We start from the raw sequence: 20,831 nt of genomic DNA, 5'->3' as shown, positions 1-20,831 counted from the left end.
GATTGAAGAAGTAGTAAACATAACTTGAAAGTATCAATGGGAAGAGATCAAGGAAGACACCCACCCACCCCTCTCCAAATCTTAATATAGGGACATCTCCCTTGTACCAAATTATGTATTCATTCAGCCAAGCACATACCCTGTAGATTAGAGATAACCAAGATGATATTTTCAAAAAGTTCCTGTCTTAACCTAAATATAGAAGTTATGCAGGAACCCCAAATATCTGATACATAAAATAGGGAAATAACAGCATATTTTACCTAACTAGAAAGTGGATAAGCTTAAATTTGAACTCTGTAATCTTTCTTCTACAAAGAAACATATATGCTGCCCTTTACTGGCAACGATTATACTCCCCTGACTCAATGACAGCAACCTTTGGCCCATAATATATGAGCAGAGGTAACTAACATGCATCACGTCCCAGCAGAAGTGTTAGGATCCACTGTGTGGTCACCATGTTCTTTTTTCCTTCTGCCCTAAGACCAGTAATATTTCTGAGAGGCAGCATCATTAAGGCCCCAGAGGAAGACTCTTTGGAACAGAAATTTAATCAACTACAAATTATATGAAGCATAACTTTAAAAAAAAAGTGTTAGTTTTTGAGACCCACAGACTTTGGAGTCATCTATTGTTGCTGCATAAACTAGCGTCTATAAACTGAACCAAAACTCAAAGTTTTGAGTAAATGGAATTACCATTCACTAAGCCAGAAATATAGGGGAAGGAAAATTTGGCTTCCTGATGCTGATACTCTATTATCCAGCATGGTCTTTCCCCTTTGACAAAGCTTAGTTATTCTGTGAATAGTATTTGCAGTAAAATCCTCCACACTGGAAAAGCAGTCCCAAAATTCTGCCTCTTACCTTCTACCCTAGTGGCATTCTCCCTCCAGTTTTACTGGAAGTGGGTGAGGGGAAGGCACAGCTGTACATGCCCAAAGGTCACGGAAGTGTCTATTGCTCTCCAAAATAACTTTCACAATGTCTGCATAACAGAAAGAGATTTTATAGTAGCTACACAATATAAAAAGAGTACTCCCATGGCTGGAATGAGGCATTTTAAGACGCATATTGTTTAGACTACAAGTTCTTGACAACTTTACCTGTTTCTAATATACTTCACTAGTTTATTCCTGCTCAACAGCCATAAAAGTAGTGTGAACAGAACAATGCCTCATTTCACCTAGAGTTATATCCTTCTTCTTAAGTTTTTCCCAGCAACCATTTTCTTATATCCTTTGGGCAAGAATTAATGAGATAACAGCCTGAAAGTAGAACCTTTACATTTTTGTAACATCACCCCACATCCTACCCTGAACTCGACTGATAGTAGCTCCTTCATTAAACTTATCTCCAGAAGACAGGGAGGAGGCACCTGGTAATCACCAGTCTATTTGTTCAGTCTTTGCTCCCATCAGCCTTCCTTTATTTTGTTTCTTTATCAAATTCTTGCTGGAGGAGTTGACCATCCAAGCCCAATGTACAAATGCTAACACTAAGTTATTCCTTTTCACAAATGAAGCTGGCATGCAGACAGGGCAACAGGAAGCCGACTGCAAGAACCCAAATCTCACAATGCTTTTCAGACCTACATCAAGAGCAAGTTCTAAAATTAGCTCCACCATTACTGCCTACTTTACAGCAATGGTCCCCAAAGTGGACCCACTCTCCAGCCTTATCCCATCCAATCAATCCATTCTCTACAGTGCACAAGAGAGATCTTTCTAAAATGCAAATCAGATCCTAATTCTCTCTTGCTTACAACCTTTCAGCAGATCCACAGTGGGGAGAAAATTAAGTACCCATTCTTTAACACTTACACAAAACCCCTCAAACCTTTTTCTTTGGTCTACCTTTCTATATATTTAGAAATTAAGTATGGTTTAAAGAGATGCATCTAGCTGCCAGGTTAACCAGGGATGAATCTCTGATCTATCAACTTGACTGGCCACAGAGTGCCCAGCTACTTGATAAAATAGTATTCTGGATGTTTTTGTGAAGATATATTTAGATAAGGTGAACATTTACATTGGTAGACTGAGTAAGGCAAATTGTAATCCCTAAGCTGGGATAGGCCTCATACAATCAGTTAAAGACATGAAGAGAACAAAAAGGTTTGATCAAGGGCCTCCCCGGTGGCGCAGCGGTTGAGCGCTGGGTTGCGAAGCTGCCCGCAGCCTCTGCAGCGCCGGTTAGATCCCCAGCTGCTCCCCGGCCACCGGAGGAGGGTCCCACATGGCGCGCAGACCTCTCCTGCTGCGCCCGCTGCTCCCCTCAGCAGTGTACTTCAGTCCTTCTGCCTGCTCTGCTCCCCGCTCTGGCTCTGGTGAATTCTCTCACCCTCCCGCGCTTCTGACTGTACCCAGTGCATGTATAAACAAAACAAACACACAAACAAATAAATAAATAAAACATGCCTCTATTAAAAAAAAAGGTTTGATCAAAATAGACAAATATCTAGCAGAATGAAGAAAAAAGGAGAAAATTCAAATAAATAGAAACAGAAATGAAGAGAAATTATAACATACAAGTCAGAAATAGAGAGAATCATAAGAAATGACTATGAACATCTTTTTGTCAATAAATTGGATAACCTAGCAGAAATAGTCAATTTTTAGAAACATACAATCTTCCAAGAGAGTCAAGAAGAAATAGAAAACCTGAATAGACCACTTATAAACAAGGAAATTGAAACAGTGATCAATAGTCTCCTACAAATCAAAAACCCAGAATCAGACAGTTTCATTAGTGAGTTCTACCAAACCTTCAATGATGAACTAATACCTACAATTCTCAACCTCTTCCAAAAAAATTGAGGAAGTGGGAAGGCTTCCAAACACAATTTACAAAGCCAGCATTCTCTGATACGAAAACCCCAAAAGACATCATAAAAATAGAAAACTATAGAACAATACCCCCGATGAAAAATCCTCAACAAAATCTCAGCAAACTGAACTCAGCAATACATTAAAAGGATCATACCTAATGATCAAGCGGAATTTATTTCATGGATTCAAGTATGGCTCAACATATTCAAACTGATCAATTTAATTCACCACATCAACAACAAAAAAAGATAAAAATTATGACCATATCAATGGATACAGAAAAAAACATTTGACAAGATTCAATATGCATGTACAAAAAAACTCTTAAAAGTGGCAATAGTAGGAACATACCCCAATATAATAGATTATAATTAACATTCTCAATGGTGAAAAACTGAAAGCTTTTCCTCTAAAATTAGGCAGGCTCAAGACAAGGATGTCCACTTTCACTGCTATTATTTAACATATTATTGGAAATCCTAGCTAGAAAAATTAGGCAAGAGAAATTTATAAAAGGACCAGAGAGAGAGAGAGAGAGAGAGAGAGAGAGAGAATGGAACACACACAATGGAATCCTACTCAGCTAGAAAAAAAAAGATGAAATGGTGCCATTTGCAACAACATAGCTGGATAGCTGGAACTAAAGGCAATTATACTTAGGGGGAAAATATCAAAGGAAAAAGAAATAAATACCAGACGACTTCACTCATATGTGGAATACAAAGAAACAAACCAGAGGAACAGGCAAAACTAAACCAATACACCCTAGATATCTGATTGCACAATTGAAACTACCAGAGGGGGAAAGAAGATAGGAAGCAAAGAAGTAAGAGATCCCAGTGGACTCTCGCAGGAAACTATAGAAACTTTTGTAGTATGTGTAGCGTGGTGACATTCATCTGAAGAAGTGTGAATCTATAATCATAAATCCTATACAGAGATGTAAACCAATGTTTCCTCAATAAAAAATGACATAACTTTTAAAGAAACCAAAAATTTTTAAAATCTCACTTAAAAAATTAAAGCTTCCAAGAATTTTATGCATTAAATATTCTTATCAAATCTTTTAAAAAATAAATAAGTGAATATACAGAAAGCATATAACAATGGTTGGTGCAATACAGGCATGCAGTAAACATTAGCAGTTAGCATTTTCAGACATGAGTATTTGTTGTTAACGCAATAAAATATGAGTGTCTGTGTCACCTGCTCACACACCCTGGCTCACTGAATCCTCACAACTCTGAAATGGAGATCCTTGAGTTGTCTCCATTGGACAGTGAAGAGAATCAAGTATAGCCCAGGGTTCAGAGTGTGCTTTTTGGACTCTGACGTACTACCCCCAGGGCCCTGAGCATGTTATTTAAGCCTCAGTTTTCCTTTCACAGAATTGTTTCTATCAGGTTGTTCGGAAGATTATGTAAGACAGAAAAAATTTAGGATAGTACTGGACATATATTAAGTACTCCACAAGTGTTAGAAAATATTATTGCTATTATGAAGAAATTATTAATAATAATTATGATTGTTAAGTGGATATGTCCCTAGTGATACTGGAGCTGAGTCCTAATCTGTGGTCTGGCTGACTCAAGGTCAAATTTTGAAACCTGCTCTGTCTGCCCTCCTGGGACCAGCTCTGCTGAGCCTGGATCAGAGGCTGAGAACTGTACTGCACACCCTGAGGCCTGCGGACAGTGGGGCTGAGAGACAGCAAATCAGAAAGCAAGGCAAAAGAACATGTTAGGCACTGCCTCTCCCCTTCATGGAGTTCTAATTAAGATACAACACCTTTCCCTTTGGTTCTGTTTCATTTTCACAGTTTTCCTTCACAGAAGTCAGTATCAATGTTTTAACAAGTTCCAATTAGTTTTCCTTTGTGAAAATAAAAAGACAAGAAAAAAGTAACTTGTCAAAGATATCCTTCTTTGTTTGTTTATATTCAATCCACTTAATTTTCCCTCTAGAAATTAGAAAAAGAAAAGCATAATAAAAATAAAAATAGCTTCCTCTGGGCCTTGGGTGTGAATAATGCTTGGGAATCATCTCCTGGTAATGCCTTTTGCCTTGGTGATGCTATCTCTGGGAGAGTTCCCTGAGAAAGAAGGGATGAGTCGGGGTCTCGATAACTCCAAGGGTATGAGGTAAGATTACATGGGCACTTGGGGACACCTGTCTCCCTATTCTTGTCCTCAAAACAGGATTTTCCAAAGTTCTTTTCACACATCCAATTTTAACAGCTCTCTCCACCCAGATATGTCCCTGACCTTATGACTTTAGCACACTAGCTCTGAGCTATTTTTATATTAGTGATGATGGGTTTTACTAAGGCATAAACTTGTTACCTTTCTAGTCCTCTCTGTGACAGCACATACCTTGGTGAGGCAGCTGAGGTGCAATATGAGCAGGCAAAGTTCCCCTCTGGGCTTCAGAGAGGAGCCCAGGAATTACCACACAGCAGGGTCAACTGGGTGGATTTTGTGGCATTTGCCTCTCAACCCTCACCTTCTCCCTCAACTACCCTTACCTCACGCTCTCTCTCTCGATGGACCCTCTCCTCCAATTCCCCTTTCCCTGAGGCTGACAACCAAACCACTTCCTGGAAGGTGACCTCTTCCATGGAGCCAGCACTGTCACTATGCCAAGAAGTCTAGATAGAGCTCTTCATTTTTTTTTTAAGAGATTTATTTATGCATACAAGAACTGGGGTATAGGCCAGAGGTGTGAGGGTTGAGAGGATTCACCAGAGACAGAGTGGGGAGCAGAACTGAGAGATCTACTGAAATACACTGCTGAGGGGAGCAGCGATCAAGACAGGAGAGGTCTGCTGAGCTGCGTGGGTAGCTCCCTGGCTGGGGAATGAACTCAGGCTGCAGTGGCTGAAGATAGCTTGATAGTGCTGAGACCTTAAGCCCTTTGCCACCAGGGAGGCCTGATAGTGCTCTTAAAAAGGAATTTATTTTTCTGCTAGTGTGCTTCCTAAAAAATATTTTTTAAAAAGATTTATATTCCCTCATAATCTTTTAAATTTACGTCAAGAATGATTATCATATATTAAATAGTTTAAAAGCATTTGCTCTCCTTGCTGTTACATTGTGTGTTTGCACTAAATATTTTTTCCAGTTTTTTTTTAATTTTTACTTTTTTTACATCATTTTATATTTTTGCACAATGTTTGCATTTTCATCTTGGTTACAGTCCCCATACAATTCCCACCTCCCATATTTTGACCATTATCCCTCCTACCCACTCCCCTCCCTGCAGTGTGTCTCTGGTTTATAGATGCTTGTTGACTTTGATTTTCACTTTATCATAATTAGTCTTTTTCCTGGTCCCTTATTTAGGTTTTCTAAATTCCTGCTATGAGTGAGACCATCCAGTATTTTTCTTTTTCTTTCTGACTTATTTCGCTGAGCATGATCCCTTCCAGCTCCATCCATGTTGCTACAAATTGCAATGTATTTTCATTAAAACTTAGCTGCAGGGGCCTCCCTGGTGGCATAGGGGTTAAGTCTCAGCACTATCACCACCAAGGCCTGAATTGATCCCAGGCCAGGGAGCTAACCCACTGTATGGTGCAGCAGACCTCGCCTGTCTCTCCCGCTGCTCCCCTCAACAGTGTATTTCAGTAGTCCACCTGTTCTGCTCCCCATTCTGTCTCTGGTGAATCCTTTCAACCCCCACACCTCTGGACTACACCCCAGTTCATGTGTGCATGAATAAATAAAAAGTCTTAAAAAAAATAGTAACTACAGATTTAGCTCATATACTACTTAGAAAGTATTCACCAAAAAACCTAATGGGTGGTCCGCATTGTGAAGTGAGTCAGCAAAATCATTCCAAAAAAAATTGCATTCCAAAAAAAATTGCATCTTCATTTTTTAAAATTCCCTCCAACATATGTTATTAAATGTCTCTGGGACAAAAGACATTTTGACAAACAAAGGTCTCCTTTATGAATTCTAAGCTGAAGACAGCTGAGACAGATAGACAGACAGATCAAGTAATAGAGCTGGAAGGAAGGAGGGAAAAATGACATGATTCTGTACTCAGCTCCCTTCTTTCCCAAGAGTCTCCCTCAGGAGCTACACATTCCCAAATTACCCCTGTCTTTTAGTGCTCCAGAGACTTTTATACCCTGGAGAAAAGTACAATGGTAAGTTGGAGAATAAGTTAGAGGTGTGCTCTCTTTTAAACAGGGAGGAGTGCATTATCAGGCTGACTAAATTTAAGAGAGAGGGTGTCTGGAGATTGAGAATCTGGAAATGACTCCCTACAGCTCACCTATCTAGCTTCAATGACCTCTGTTCTTCTGCCAATCTAGATCCCTGCATTGCTATGATGGACAGAATACTCCCAATGACTGGTATTGGGCATGCAGCAGAAATGAGAAATGATTTTTTTTGTCTTATGAAGCCACTAAGACTTTGGAGAAGTTTCTTAGCACACAATAACCCAAGCTGTCCTGACTAATGCATACATAATAAAGTTAATTTCTATGTTGAGCTCCCCCTCTGTGTCTATATGCCAACTGATGTGAAACTCAGTAGTTACAGGAAGAGAATTTATTGTCCTATCCTCCCCAATTCCCTCTATCCACATCTTAGCCCACTCAGCATAAATGGGTTAACTGAAAAATGTGAGAGAATTCATCTCCCCTCAAGGCAATCCAATTTAAACAAAAAAGAAAAAAAATGCCCTGCCAGACAAATAAATATAGCTCTGCTCTGCCAATTTATGACTTTTATAAAATTCATAAGAAATTCATTTCTTCCACTGATTTTTAAACTATTGCTTTTAGCTTTTGTGTTGTCTTTATAAACAGTAATAAATTAAAACTGTTTTAACTTTTATATGAGGTTACTGTTTATCTCTCCCGCAGGATCATAAGCTCCCTGCAGGCAAGGATTAGGTTTGCCTCAACTCTATTCTACATTAGACTCTGACACAGTGCTTTCCTATATAGTTTTTATATAATCTACTTTGAGGTCTTATATACTATAAATACTATAATTAGCATAATATAGCACAGTGTATTTGGTTAGTGTCCCATGTGTACCAGGTTCATTTCTTCATGTTACTACCCCGCTCATGATGAGGCAATATATTCAGGACCAACATTATTATTAACCTTCATAAATGCTATCGCCTAACCTCTGGAGGAGTTAGAGTAGTGGGTGTACCTGATAGGTTGAAAGGTCTGTTTAGAAAAGGTCGATGTGGTCCCTATGATAGCAATTTCTGTGGGAAGTCCCTGGGATCCAGTTGGTGTGGACTAGGCCTGACTTAAAAGCAGGTGATCTTTTGAAATAAGAACCCACTGTCAGTCCTTATGAATTGACTCTAGTTGCTCCTACTCTTCCCTGGACAAAGAAGTTCCATTTGCTATATAGGTTTTGATAGCTCATCTATGTCTCAGTACTTTTACCTATTTCAATTTAACTTACTAAGGGCAAATTAAATTTATTCATTCTACTGTTTTAGAAGATCCTGCTAGTAATATAAGGCACCCATCACTATAAAATCCTTGATTTTTCAAACACCAGTTAAGCCCATTACTGGCCTCCAAAAACATCACAAGGGCTATCCTTGCTCTCAATGAGATTTCTCCAGTGTAGCTCACAATTTTATTTCACTTCAATGTTTTTTAATCTATTGTTGTATGGTATTATTAGAACATTGAACTGGGCTCCATTCTGATATCTAACTTCCATCCCTACCTCCTTATTCACTCTCATCCATGAGTGAGTCACCATCACTGTCATCATGATCACACCCACCCTCATTTAATATATATATATATATATATATATATATATATATATGACACTGGATCAGAACTTGAGATCTAGAGATCTGAGGGTGCTGACTTACTGATAAGGAGTCACATACAGCCTCACTGCTAATGTGCTGGGCAGTGACATAGAGCTCACATTTAAATGTGGCCTCTTATTCCACTGATTCAGTGTTTCTCCTCATCTCTTTCTCCCCAGAATGACTAACTGGGTCCGAGAATAATCTTCACCATTCTCAGGCTTCAATAACGGTTTGTAATGTCTGCTCCCTCCTTTCCTAAGTTTTCTTTCAAGGCTTCTTTAGGAAACTACTAATTTAATTTGCAGCATGAAAAAAAATCTCACTCCCAAAACAGATATTTTCATTTCCTCCTATGGCTCCCCACATTTGCATGTGCTCTTCCTCCTGCCTGGAACATGCAGTACAGCTCTGATGGACACCATTGAGATGTTGTCATTGCTGGAAGTAAAAATGGCCTCTTCCCTGACCACTCCTCCCCTTATCTTGACCATGGGAAAGTAACATGCCCAGTTCATTTTTCAAGCCCTTCAGCAAACTCATCATTGGTTTTCCATTAATTTGGTCTCTTCCAGTTGAGAGCAGTAGGCATCATCTAGCATTGTGTCCAAACACTTCTACTGGAAAGAAGGAAGATAGGGAGGGAGGGAGGAAGAAGGAAGTTCCAGCATGTCTTAAAGAGAAAGTTTTTTGTTTTTTAATCTACCATATTATCAGAATAGTTGATTTTCCTTGAAATTTAACAAAATAGTTTGAAAGCCCACCTGAATGCCTGAACAAATGAAAATATGAAATACTTTAAGAATTGATGAATTATTACAATTAACTGTCTGCTTTTAATTAAACATTATTTTAGAAACTTACTAATACAGAAGGTTATCTCCTAAGCATCTTTTGAGATGGAACAAAATGAGTTCCCTAGGGCCACTTATGTGACAGACTATGAATCCACAGAGGATATTACTTTTGGGGATTCCAACTGCCAATGAGAAATCATTTGCTCTTTAAGAGTCAGTATCAGGGCCTTCCTGGTGGTACAAGGGGTTAAGACACAACTTATGATGCTATCGACAGCCACTGCAGCACAAGTTTGATCCCTGGCCAGGGAGCTACCCACATGGTGCAGCAGGCCTCTCCTGATTTCCCTGCTGCTACCCTCAGCAGTGTATTTCAGTCAATTTGCCTGTTCTGCTCACCACTCTGTCTCTGGTGAATCTTCTCACCCTCCACATTTCTAACCTGTACCCCAGTTCTTATATGCATAAAAAATCCTTAAAAAAATTCAGTATCAATAATAGACCAGAATGCTCATAAGTCTTAAGAGTCTGACTAGTCAGCAGCTTAACCATAGTGGATTTTAGATAGTGTGGTTCAAGTAAAAAAGATATATCTATTTAATTATTAGCTGAAAGAAAATTTCACCTTGTTTGAAGATAATTTAGGTTTTGTATTTGATTTAGAAACCACTATCTGTGGCCCTTCTGGTATGAAAATGCCCCATAAAGGCATGCACTTAAGGTGTGGACAAACTAACTGAATCCAAATTCGACCCAAGACCAGGAAGGGTGCTTCCCTACCTCCTTCCACAGTTTGTAGTAATGAGGTTACTGAGTCACTTTCCTTGAGAGGCCTGAGAGTCAGAAGCAAGAATATATCCTCCTCTGGGGAGGTCTTCAATTTGTGCTATGGGATGAAGTTTAGGAGGATACAGTAGGGATCTGAGGACTGGAGCATCTTTTTCCATATATGGTAAACATCACTCCAGCTGAAGATGCACAGACATTGCATTGTTGTAATGGGGTTTAATTGCACTCCATTGTGCTATTTGCCAGCAACAAGGGATAGCAACAAGGGATACAAATATGGCTAGGAGGCAGTCTCTGCCACCAAGAAGCTGACAGACTAATAGTGAGATAAGTTAGTACTTAATTATTAACAATAAATTAGTGGCTTAATTTCAAATGTTTTTTCAATAAAGTATAAATAAGAATTTCTTGAGAGGAAATAATTATCTGTCGGAAATAATGGAAATCATTGAGAAGGCTGGATTTTAAAGAATGAGTGAAGTTTCTAAGTGAAAGGGGTAGGAGGACATTCTTGGAAGAGGGTCTTCACATGCAAAGTCAGAAAGGCTTGAAATTCCATACTGTTTTGGGGGGAGTAACAAGAAGATTGAAATTCAGAATAAAGTTGAATGGAGAATTCAGGTTGTCCCATCTTTGGGACTATCACATTTGAAGATATAGCATGTGTGGAGATACCTGACTAGATTATTTGTGGGCTTCAGAGGGATGAGGAGAGGTCACCCATACAATGAAGATTCCTGGGTTAATTCTAAAAAGTGTTTGAGAACTCATTTTGGTGCCCACCCTGCTGGCCTCATGGATAAGTGACCATCCCTGCAAGAGGGATGCAGATCGAGGCTAAAATAAGGGGGAGAAAAAGATAGGGGTGTGGACTTGTAACTCAGTTATTTCAGGAGCAACAACTAGTGAGGCAATTCTTTAGCAATGAACCCCTACAGTGGGTTTGAGGCACACTCCAAACAGAAATAGTTCCACATAGTCTCAGGTTTTAAGACTTCTCTGCATGGATGGGTATGTACACTGCACTGAAAGCTTTATTTTGACCATTTTCTTCAGCCGTTGCATCGTTGCTGTGAAGTTATGTGCACTGTACATCACTTGGAGCACATAATCACAGAATGCTGGAATGTAAGTAGAGAATAAGCACTCCACTATTATCTTTTTGGTGAGAGATGAATGTGAGATTTGTATGCAATAGCAAAGCCTGCAAGATGACCCTCTGATGGGGACTAAATCATACATACATATGTCTTCAAACACACATACCCACAGGTAACTGCAGGGCACTTGCACGCAAACCCATGTTTTCCACTAGATAGAATTATTTTTATTATCATCTTTATTGGGTACTAAAAAGACTTTATGCCTTAAATTGGCTGCAAAAGCAAATCTACATCTATCACTCTCCCCTTCTCAAATATACTTCAGTTAAATAAATAAAAGATAGCGAAAATTGCTTCCACCAACCCAGGATTTAATGTTGTATACTGTGAATCATTGGATTCAGTTGTTTTTAAAGTTTTCTTATTATCTGTAATTCAGCCAGTCTTCAGAATAGTGCATCTTTCCCCAGTAAAATTACAAAATATATGCTATATTTCTAATTAACTGCCTATTATTCTTGTTAACCACAAAACTCAATTTCTACTTCACAAAGTTTTCCTAGAATTGAGTGGATTGTTATTGGATCCCAGAATTATACTTTCAAGGGAACTGGATTGACAAGATGGTACAATTGGTTTATTTTTCATGAAGTGGAAAATAGTAATGGAAAAATCTCACCAAATAACAAGGTATATTTCGAAGAAGAAAGAATGCCTGAGCCTTGCAAAGTAACTTTCTAAAATTATGTTTAGCTGTTTTAAGAAAATCTATTTGGTTGGGAAATGAAGACCAGTTGCCAGTATTCTCTATTCTTCTGCACTGTCCTTGGACTCCCCTTCCCCAAACTTCACATCACCTTAGTAGGACGGGTTAACACCACTAGTTATTTGTGAGTACTGTAAGTACATGTTTTGATTTTAAAAATGAACTTCAAATAGAAAGAGAAATTGGAAATATTCATTTCAGTCACATATTTTATCTGTCATATCAATTTGAATATTCGGAGGGTTTAAGTTGTATTACACAAATATTCATGTAGTCAATTTCAGAGATTTTTGCTTCTCCTCCAACCTTTGACCCTTTCTCCATTGTGCACTATGTCACAATGCCTTGCCTTGTGGCATATAATTCCCTTGAACTTATTCCGTTTTGCTGTAAGAGGTAACATTTAGTCTTTCCTTATGGCTAAATAGTATTCCATAATGGAGATATACCATACCTTGATCCAGTCTGCAATTGATGGGCATTTAGGTTGCTTCCATGTCCTAGCTACTGCAAGTAGTGCTACAATAAACATTGTAGTACAAATAGCTATTTGAGCTGATGTTTTCACATTGTTTAGATAGATGACCAGGAAAGAGATTGCTGGATCATGTGGTATTTCCATTTCTTGTTTTTTAAGGAAAATCCAGATCACTTTCCAAAATGACTGCACCAGGGACCTCCCTGGTAGTGCAAGGGGTTAAGCATCAGCACTATGAAGCAATCCACAGCCTCTGCAGCTCGAGTTTGATTCCCAGCCAGGGAGGTGACCCACATAGCACAGCAGACCTCTCCTGTCTCACCTGCTGCTCCCTGCTCCCCTCAACAGTGTATTTCAGTCAACCCACGTGTCCTGCTCCCCACTCTGTCTCTGGTGAATCCTCTCACCCCCTGCATCTCTGGCCTGCACCCTAGCTCTTGTATGCACAAATAAATCTAAAAAAAAAATAATAATAACTGCACCAGTTTACATTCCCATTAACAGTGCAGTAGGGTTTCTTTGATCTCTGCATCCTCTTAGATGGGTACTAGATTATATCTCATTGTGACTGCATTTTCTATATATATATATCTTGGCCTTCTGGATATGTACTTTGGTGAACTGTGTATTCAGGTATGCTGCCCATGTATTAATTGGGTTGTTTGGTTTTTACTGTTAAATTGTATAAATTTTTCATATATCTTAGGCATTAATCACTTGTCAGTTCTGTATTGTGTATACTTTGTCCCATTCAGTAGGCTGCCTTTTTAATATGCATAAATTTTCTTTTGCTATGTAAAAGCTTTTTAATTTGACATAGTTCCAATTTTTTTTTTTTGCTTTTATTTCCCTTGCAATAGGAGTCAAGACTCCAAAAACATCATTATCATTGATACCATGGAACATATCACCAATGTTTTCCGCTATGAATTTTATTATTACAGACAGTATATCTAAATATTTTATTAATTTTGAATTTATTTTTGTGGATGGAGTTAGATAGTGGTCCAATTTCATTATTTTACATATGACCTTAAGAGATATCTAGACAAAGTCCAAAAATATACCAAGACCCACATTATAAGTTGGGCTTATCCCCAAGTTGACCTAACATTAAACAATATTGCTCACTATATTAACTCATAATTCATCACATTAATATAGCAAATGAGAAATGAAACATGATTACTTCAACAAATGAAAGAAAAATTGATAAAATTCAGTATTTTTATGTCAGTTTCTTAAAATTAAAACTTAGAAATAGGGACTTGTACTAATCTAATAAAGGACAGCTACAAAACTACAACAATCATCATTCTTGAGATTAAAAAATTAGGAATATTTCCTCGAAAATAAGAATCAAGATTGGTTGTCCCTCTCACTATTTCTATTCTACATTTTATGTAACAGGGCAAAAAATTTTTTAGTTTAGTAAGACAAAGAAAAAAATACAGCATATAAAATTAAAAAGAAGGAAAGAGCATCTTATTTTCAAGCATGACTTTCTACGTAGAACACTTCAAAAATATCTTTAAAAAAGAGAATTACTGTAACTAATAATAGTATGGTAAATTTACTACATATTATATCATAATGTAAAAATAAATTGCATTTCTATATACAAGCTCAAATAAGAAAAAGAGGACCTTTTTTAAAAAGATGTAATAGGCCATGGCAACCAAAATAAGAAGTAACTTGGAATAAATTAAACACCATTTGAGAAAGTAGCAAAATTTCATTGAATGGCATTTAAAAAAAGACTTAAATAGATGTAAAAATATGTCTAGTCATAGATAAGAAGACTAAGTACCATAAACATATTCGTTGTCCCTGTTGATACAAAATTCCAACAGTTAGGTAAGTGTACGCATCTGTAAAGCTGGTTCTGAGGTTTTATAAATGATCAAGGTCAAAATAACCACCATGAATATATTAATGGGGTTATTTCTAGTTACTATAACTAACACATTATGTCCAATATTTTACCGGCTGGTTTACATCTCATTCATGTAACAATCGACACAGGTGGTCCTTATCAGCCAGCTCTCTCTCATGAGGTCTTTTGGACTTGTATTTATCCAGCCACTGAGAAGAGAGCATAGAGAGAAACTGATGCTAAACTGCCTTACTCCAGCAGTGACACACCTCACTCCATCTAGAAATGCTAGAGTCTAGCAGCATGAGCAAGGAAAAGTGCACTGGGTTTGGGAAACAGCTAACCACATACTGCCATGACACTCCTAAAGGGAAAAAGGGGGGAAGAATAAATGGGGGAAGAGGAATTTACTGAATTTCATGACCATATATAGGTACATATACAGGTATCATAGATCATATAATGAGGGAGAGAGAGGGTAAGAGAGCGAACTGACGAATGAAATAACCTTCAAAATTCAGAAAGAGAACCACAGCTATATAAAAACTTGGGATGTAAGTTAGTGACGCTTCAGACAGATAGGGAAAACATAATGCATAATCCCAAGTGCAAATCAAAACTACAATAATATACATCACTTCACATCTGTGAGAATGACCTACAGCAAAATGACTGGAAACAAAAAGAACAGGTGGGGGTATAAAAAAAAAAAAGGACATTTGGTGAGAATGTAAAAATTGATGAGCATCTATGAAAACAGTATGAAAATTCCTAAAAAAATTAAAATAGATATACTATATGATCCAACAATTCTACTCTGAGTACTTATGTGAAAAACATGAAAACACTAATCAAAAATATACATGTACTCCTATGTTCACTACAGCACTATTAGCTCAGACAAGGAAACAACTTAAACACTCATCAATGCATTATTGAATAAGGAAGATATAGTATGTATACTCAAAGGGCTACTACTGAACTATTAAATAAATAGATGAAATGTAACTTACATTTTGCAACAACATAATGGAAACTTGAAGTGTTATGGTATCAAACTAAGTCAGAAAAAGAAAGACAAACACCAGCTGGTTTCACTCATACATGGAATATAAAGAAACAAAGCAAAGTAACTTATAAAACAACAACAAAAAAAGCCTCTTAGACTCTGACAAAAATGGTGGTTACCAGGGTGGGTACGAGGAACTGACAGAAGCCATAAATTTGCTAGTGATAAATGGCACTAGAATTTTGGTGATGGGTGTGAGGTAGATTTTACATTTATCAAGATGTGAAGCTATCCTCCTGAAACTCATATAGTATTATAAAACAATGGTAAATCAATTAAAAATAACCCCAGTCAACTAACTATAACAGAAAGAAATAAAATTGGACTCTAGTATGTACCCTGTATAAAAACATTCAGTGTGAACTAATTAAATGTGAAAAGCAAAACTGTAAAAGTTTCAGAAAATGATATGGGGAAATATATTTTTTGTCTAGAAAAAAAACCTCAAACTAAAGGGAAGATATTAACAAAGTAGACTATACTAAAACGTAAAAGTTCCATTTGTTAAGATACAATAGAAAGAAAAATATAAGCCACAAACTAGAAGCTTGTTAACACATACCAAGAATATATAAAAGTGCTCTTATACACAATGGGTGAGTAGGTAGTGGATGCACTATAGTGACCATACCTGATGGACATGTCCTAATACTACCTCATTTAAAAATAACAACGTATATAATTAAGAAAAGCATGGTAATGGAAAAACGATAAAGAATAAAATTGATAAACCATTTCACATAGAGCAAACTGATAAGAATTATTAAACCAAAAAATACCATGAGTTGGCAAGATTGTGAATTAATAAGAGCTCTTATAGCTAGCTGGTGAGAGTTTAAATGGTATAATCACTATGGATAATTATTGTTCATTCTCATAAACTGCTATTTGGATAAAAGCATATTGTGAAATTAAAGAGGTATGTATCCCACTACTCAACAAATTTACTCATAGGCATATACTCTAGAAAATCTTATACCTGTGCTCAAGAGCACAAATACTAAATCTTCAAAACTGTTTGTAATTGCAAGAAACCAGTAGAACCTTAATGTTCACTGAAAAGGAAGTCATTGAGTAAGTTTGCTATATCCATTTAATGGAATGCATTAATGCAATAAAAATGAAAGAAACACTTACACATGTATGACCATGGACAAATTTTAGAAACAATGTTGGGTGGAAAAACAAGTTGAAAATAATACAGTATTTCTTGATTCAAAGTTCAGGAACAAAGTAAACAATATAAGTTGAGAAAGCATCAGGTACATAAGACTCTAATGAAACAGAAAAGACAGGTTCAAATCAGAATACTGGTTGCTCTGGTGCATGGGGAGAGGGATATGATCAGGAAGGAGACACAGGAGGCTTCAGTCCCTTTAGGAGTCTTTCACTTCCTAGACCGGTCTGTGCAGATTTGCTTTTCATGTTATTTCATCCCTTACATATTTCTTTATGTATGAAATACTGATAATTTCTATTTTTAAAAAAAAATTAAAATTGAAATGTGTATATGTACACACATATACACATGTATAATATATAAATATTTAAGTTAAAAATCAATTGCTTATTTACCCTCTCCAGACCTCATCATCCCCATCTATAAAATACCCCTATCCTTAGATGAAAGTGAGGATTAAACAATGTAACACATATATTTTGGAAACAGAGGATAAAACAATCTTAAAGGGTTATTTTAACATGGGTAAAGATGCATAAGGAATTGTTGTGGATTTATGTTCTTAACTATCATTTGACAGGTGTGTGATCTTAAGGAAGTTACTTAAAACTCTGAGTCTGTTTTTCATTGAAAGAATTAAACAAAATGATGTCTTTCAAGAATCTAGTTCTTTTAAACAGAATAGCTTGCTTGAATGTAATAGAAAATTGTTCAAACTTACAGAGCAAGCAAAGAAAGGAATTTATTTAAAAGATCACTGATTTCACTTAACCCCCAAAGTGATATATTCACTTGGGCCTCCTATGAAAACAAAACCAACCAAAGCAATTTCTGGAAACAAGGTGGTGCTTTAAGAAGTTCCTTTCTCGGGCCTCCCCAGTGGCGCAGCGTTTGAGCGCTGGGTTGTGAAGCTGCCCGCAGCCTCTGCAGCGCCAGTTCGATCCCCGGCTGCTCCCCGGCCACCAGAGGAGGGTAGACCTCTCCTGCCACCCGCTGCTCCCAGCAGTGTACTTTGGTCCTTCTGCCTGCTCTGCTCCCTGTTCTGGTGAATTCTCTCACCCTCTCATGCTTCTGATTGTACCCAGTGCTTGTATAAATAAATGTCTTCAAAAAAAAAAAAGTTCCTTTCTCTGGAGCTGCACAGCTCCTACCAACTGATTCTAGGCGTCAGTCTTCTTTATGCCTCTCCCCTCTGTGGGCGATGACACCCCTCTTCCAACCATCCCGCTCTCCAGATGTCTTCCAAGTTCTAGAATGAATGGTCACTGACAATCTTTTCATAGTCACAATTCCAAATTCCCAGATCAAACTGGATCGGGTATCCATCCCTGGTCCAGCCAGCTACACTCAGAGACACAGTGTAGTCGAAGCATGGTCGCTAGTCCTAGCGCCTAACACGACACTGGTATTTAACTAATAAATTTTAGAGTTATTACTATCCAAAGAGGCAGGGTAAATTAATAGCTCCCTGTTTATCCTGTAACATGTGAGATTTATCTCCCAAAGATCGTTACAGAAAAACCCAAGAAATGGGTTATCAGTTTGAAGTGAATTATTGAATTTCAAGGAATTATTCCTTAGGATGGAGTTGGAAAACTCAGATTGCTCAAAGGAATTGCAAGTCCAAGTTCAGCCAAAGTCTCTTCAGTCAGGAGACCCTCAGCAAACACAATTGTTGGAGAGGTGACTTTGTCTCTCCAGGGTCCCTGGAAGGAACAGACACTCAGTGAGGGGCCATCGATATGGCATGCCTTCGTGCTCTTTGTTGGGAGGTTTTATTTGATAAACCACTTATTTATAGGAGCATACTGTGGAGAAAAATCTTTATAGATGCTGTTGGGTGGCTTAAACAGGAGTGGATAAACTCAGCAGGTAAGAAACACAATGAGAGTTCAATGTTTTCAGGTCTCCCTTGGAACAATCAAACCTATAATCATGTGTCACCTCTCCAGATACAGCCCTCACTTGGAACCCAGCTACCAGTGTCAAAAATCAGGGCACCATTTTCAGGGTCCTTATGGAAGGTATTTCTCCAAGATTAGCTCTGAAGGACTGCATCTTCCTAGACAAAGGACATTATCAATGAGCATAGATTTTTTTGGATTCAAATACAGGTTTAAATCTTGTCTCTACCACCTATAAATTGTGCAGTATTGGACATGGTATTTAATCTATATGAACCTAGATTTCTTCAAATAGTAGATGGATATTCAGCTCCTGACTCATCATAAACCAACAAAAATAATTTAAATGCCTTTAGAAGACTGGAAAGTTAACAAAAATAAGTAAAGCAAGGTAGATGTAAGGCAATAAAAGGTGATAAAAAATGAGGTGGAAAGGCATTCAAATTCCATTTTTAAAAATGGTTTTTTGAGAACAAAATCTCATTCAATCTCCAACTTTGTGATCTGTGCCCTGGCATTCATAAGTGTCAGCACACCACTTTCTCCCTTCCCTTTTCTGTTCTTTGCTGACAACAGGCTCTCCCTTTTTTCATCTATTCCAGCGATTTTTTTTAATGGCATAAGATTTTGAAAACCTGTAAGGGCATTTTTGATGCTAGTGGCATTTAGTGAGCAAAGAAATTAAAGGTGATGGCTCACATAATAAGGGAATCCTACATTCATGAGGGTGAAATATTGCTTATAGTGATCAAAACCTAGAACCAAATCCACTGCCTTCCCTCATCTCCTCTCCCTCCCACCCCTGCTTGGAGACACAGGTACTTTCTGCACTACCTTTGATATACACTGCATTTTCAAGAACGCAATTAACAGGGAAATTGAGGGAAGAATGTGTTTTTGCTTTCTTTAGAACTTCACCAGAAATCCTTTGCTATAGACTGAACTCTGCAAAATTCATATGTTAAAGATCTAACCCTCAGTTGCTATTGGGAGATAGGGCCTCTGAGAGGCAATTACGTTGAGATGATGTCATGTGGGCAGTGTCCCTCTGACAGGATTAGCGCCCTTACAAGAAGGGTTGAGAAAGCTCGCTGTTCACTATGTGAGGATATACTAAAAAGGCAGATGCCTGCAAGGCTGGAGGGGAACAAGAACACAATCATACTGGCATCCTTAACCCAGACTTTTATCCTCCAGAACTCTGAAAAATAAATGTCTATTGTTTAAGCCACCCAGTCCATATTTTGTTATAACAGCCTGAGTTGATTAACATATCATTAGTCATTTCAGAAAATCATACCAATACACAATGTCAGTGTTTCCCAATGGATCTATAGATTCAATACAATCCCAATAAAAATCCCACAAGTTATTTTATGGATACAAACAGACTGAAAGTTTATGTGGTGTTTATATGGAGAGGCAAAGACCCAGAATCACCAGCACACTAATGAAAAAGAAGAAAGTTGAAGGTCCACTGCTACCTGATTTAAAGACTTGCTCTAAAGCTACCAAAATCAAGACAGTGTGGTATTTGTTAAATAATAGAGAAATAGATCAGTGGAACAAAATACAGAGCCTAGCAATCAATCACACCAAATACATACAACTGAATGTTTTACAAAGCAGCAAAAGCAATGCAATGGGACAAAAAGTCTTTTCAAAAAAATGGTGATGGAACAACTAGACATCCACAAGCAAAATAAGAAAATTAACCTAGATACATACTTTTCGTCCTTCACAAAAAATTGACTCAAAATAGATCGCAGACCTAAATGTAAAGCACAAAACTATAAACCATCTAGAAGACACAGAAGGAGAAAGCCTAAAGGTCCTTGGGTGTGTTGATGGCTTTTTGATACACTACCAAAGGCATGATTTATGAAATAACTGATAAACTGGACTTTATTAAAATTAAAGACTGCCCTTTGAAAAAACAATAACAAGAGAATTAGAAGACAAACCACAGACTAGGAAGAAAATATTTGCAAAAGGCCATATCTAATAAAGGACTTTCTTGCAAAATCTATAAAGAACTCTCAAAACTCAACAATAATAAATGGGTCAAAGACTTTACCAGACACTCACCAGAGAAGACAGATATTACATGGAGCAACAGGAACTCTCATACATTTCTGGTACAGCTCTTTGGGAGATAGTTTGACAGTTTGTTGTGAAAAGTAAACATACCATTACCATACAATCCAGCAATCACACCACATGGA

This window comes from Talpa europaea (genome assembly GCF_964194135.1).
Source record: "Talpa europaea genome assembly, chromosome: 1".
Taxonomy (NCBI): domain Eukaryota; kingdom Metazoa; phylum Chordata; class Mammalia; order Eulipotyphla; family Talpidae; genus Talpa; species Talpa europaea.
The sequence above is the reverse complement of the archived record's forward strand: the minus strand, read 5'-3'. Positions refer to the sequence as shown.